Raw genomic sequence first — 3,806 nt, forward strand, 5'->3', positions numbered from 1 at the left:
ATCTATCTATCTATCTATCTATCTATCTATCTATCTATCTATCTATCTATCTTTAGCTTCCCCAGATTAATTAAGTAATTAATAAGTAAAATTAATATACTGAACAGAAGGAAAGGTTATAGATTCCAACTCATATTGTATTCTATATCACCATCTTTGTGAAAGTCCAGCAAAGTTTTGGTGCTTAAAATGAAATAACCAATATTTGAAAGCAAAAGTAAATGGCAATAATATTAATAAAAACAACAACAACAAAACTAAAGAGCAAGAAAAAAAACAAAATGAAATGAAGCAGGACACAAACTGTTTGTCTCCTTTGATTTTTTGTGATATGCACCAGTGCCACTGCCCTTATCTGGCATTGTTGCTTTCTTTCAGTCAGGACTGTTCTCTCTTGGTGCCCACTGCTGCCAATACCAAGTTATTGCAATGCCAAATGACACTTAGAATTATTATATTTAAAGCAACTTGAATACTAGAGTTTTTCCTGACTGCCACCAAGCTGTAATTTGTTGGTGTAGAGGTGAAGCTCAGTGAAACAGCTCTACTACAGGAGTCATAGGAGTTTAGAGACTTTATACAAACAGTGTTGACAAGGTTAGGCGTGGCATTTCAAAATAGAGGAATAGTCTTCTAGTCATTTAGATCTATTTTAGCCTTTACAAAAACTGTTTTACATGGCAGTCAATGTTCCAGCATCTTTTATTTGTTCTACACCTCATTTTTAGATCCAAATTCATTCACTCATCCTAATCTTTTCCATTTAGTGGCCAGCCTCATATGGCCTCTGTCTACAAGGCCACAAACCTAGAGTTGTCTTTCACTGTTGATTTTTTTTTTTTTTTGCAGGTACTATACAATGAATCTCACATTTGAGGATGTGTGAGTTTCTTGATTCTCAGAACAAGTTGTACTTGCTCTCTTGCTTTGCTGTGCATCAGAGCCTCACACTTCTTTTTCTTGGCTTTGGTTAGAGCCAGTTTTTTCTTTTCTGTGAAAGTAGAAATACACACTGTTGTATAAAATATTCAGTTTTCTTGCAATTTCCTGCATGGAATAGCCTTCATGTGTTCAAACAGATATATTCTGATAAGTTTAAGAAGAAAGCTATTTTTTAGGTGATATAAATTAGCCCAACAGTCTTTGCATTTCAGGGATTTTTGTATTAAATATTTAAACAGCAGTGACATTCCTAAGGACACTGCCTTTTAAATGAGAATATAAATATTTTGTAAACATTACATGTGCACTGAAACTGGCTTGTTATCAGGAGTTTGGGAGACAGAGCAAACCTTTGTTGTGAGTTTTTCATGGATAGTAGATTGTCCTGCTTAGTAAGCACCTGTTGTTGAAAAGTGGTGCTCTGTGGGGAGGAACTTTATAGCATGGGTTTCCATGGCTGAGTAGCTCCTGTACAGATAATGTAAAGGTTCCTCAGTACTTTTGTCCACATAGTGTCCATATGCAACACATACTGTCAAACATTTCCACTAAAATCACTTCATCCCTGCAGCTATGAACTCAAATGCTGTTTGAGTTCATTTGGTAAGACTTTAAGATTAAAGACAACTATGCTACAATTGTGAAGTGCGAGGCGTGTAAGTAGAAAAGCACTGACACGCAAAGCAGGCTATGGTAAACTTAAGGTGAGCTGAAGGACAACATTAATGTTATGATGGCAATAGTGAACAATTGCGTAATTATGAATACTTTTTAACCAATACTTAGTACTTTATCATGAAAATATTTTACTTCCAAATAGTGTCACCTGCTAATAGTTTTCTCCTTATTTTCCAAGTATGGCAGCACTTCTGTGTTTATCCCCAGAAATACATAGTGGTGCTCTCCGTGGTGCTGAAAGTGCAGATCAGTAAGCCTAGCAGCCTGTGAAAGTGATTGACATGGATTCAAACGGTAGCATGGATTGAACTTGACCTAAATTCAGATTTTTGAAGAGAGGATCTGCTCCAACAATGACTATCTCCTCTCTGCCGTGCTTGTACACACATACATTTACAGTCACACGCTCTGCACATGCACAAGTGATCGTAGATTTCTGCTGTTGGTTGAATTTGGCATCAAGAGCGGAGGCAGTCATTTAACATTAACCTCTCTCTATCCCTTTCACCTTACCACACACTGAGATGCACGCTCGGTCACTCAGTTGCATCCGAACACCTTTGCACCTGAGAACCTTTCCCCCAACCAGCCACCCATATCCTGTCTACAATATTGCGCTCCTGCCTGGCTCCCTTCCGCTTCACACCCACACACGCATGGAAAAGAGGGAAGTCGGACATCAGCCTCCCACAGCAGTGCGATTACAGAGTGGATAGACTATGTGTGTGTTAAATGTGAAAGGAGATTATGTGGGTTTAACTCTCTGTGTCTGGCAAACAGATTTCAATCACGTAACATCGCCTTTCTTTAATGTGGCAGGAAAAGACAAGGTTTATGTCTTTTGAGGGGTATCTGGAGGGGGAAAAGGAATGATGGGAAACAGAAAGAAAAGGAGGAGTTATCGCTCAGATAAGAGAAAGGAAGGCAGGTAGATGCATTAGGTGGCAGGCAGCAGACAATTGAGAGTGAAAATCACCTTACGTCAGTTCAGGCTAATCCCTGCATTTTACTTTTGAGCCTTTTCTCATGTGACCCATCCTATTTATGTCATGTTATTAATGTCATTACATGTTACTATTTATACTAGACAGAAAAGATACAAAAATAGCCTTTATAACATCCCTTCCTTTTTTTTTCTTACCATGCATTCAGATGTTAAAAAAGCAGCTAGTCAGCCTTTGTGTTTCATTTTATAGCTGGCTGCTAATGATATCCATTGATATAGAGGATCTGTAAAAATTAGAGCCTAAATGACATTGGATAGTGTCTTTATATCTCCATTGATAGCTAACACCCTATTTTCTCCCAGCACACAGAGAATTAAAGAGACAGGGCTAATCCAGGCATTGTTGACAAAATCCAGGAAAAGGGATTAATTAAGTATCATTGTCTGAGAAGAAAATACTCTGGCTTGGGGCATAGCGTCTTCCCCTGGCCTCCAGCCAAGCCGAGCTCAGCACTTCTATACACTCCTCTACACCCCTCTTCCCAGTTCCAACAAACACACAGAGAAACAGAGATCTTAAAGGATGCCTCATTGCTTTATAGCTGACGAGGGCGTTGTGCGAAAGAGGATATTTGGTGGTCTGCTTCCCCTTAGGAAAACTTAACTCTTCATCTGTGCCACAAAAGTATTGATATACAGCAAATTACTATGCTACCCAGCATAAATGCACACACATACACATATGCAGCACTTAGCTTTCACACCACAAATGTTTATACATTTTTCCCTCCAGAAAAGATAACAGTGGTGGCCGGGTCATCTTATGTAACCCATTTTTTTTCCTGTTGAGAGGCATGTTTCTAAAGGACTACCTGTTTACACATATTCGATTATAGATCTCAGAGGATTTCGTATTGGATGAGATTTATGTCTGCCTTTTGGCAGACAGTGAGGAAGTTTTTTGAGTTAAGGTGACCTAGGAGCCTGTAGATGCTTTCTTATAGGTTGAATGCGAATGCATGTAGGTTTATGTTTAATGTTTGACTGTATCACACTGATTTAGTTAACAGACCTGTAAAATATTGTAAATACATCTCTAGAATGCATTAGGCCTGAAAGAGTAACATGGATGTTCACAATGCACCTCTATCTATCTATCTATCTATCTATCTATCTATCTATCTATCTATCTATCTATCTATCTATCTATCTATCTATCTATCTATCTATCTATCTATCT

At 38.3% G+C, this 3,806-nt stretch overlaps 1 protein-coding gene across 1 annotated transcript in view; it reads left to right on the plus strand.

The window, feature by feature from the left end:
- dscaml1 (Down syndrome cell adhesion molecule like 1) overlaps nucleotides 1-3,806 on the plus strand; it is a 99,229-nt gene that overhangs the window by 6,435 nt on the left and 88,988 nt on the right. The window lies entirely within an intron of this gene.

Source organism: Pundamilia nyererei, unplaced genomic scaffold, assembly GCF_000239375.1.
Source record: "Pundamilia nyererei isolate P.nyererei 1_Seehausen unplaced genomic scaffold, PunNye1.0 scaffold00003, whole genome shotgun sequence".
NCBI classification, from domain to species: Eukaryota; Metazoa; Chordata; class Actinopteri; order Cichliformes; family Cichlidae; genus Pundamilia; species Pundamilia nyererei.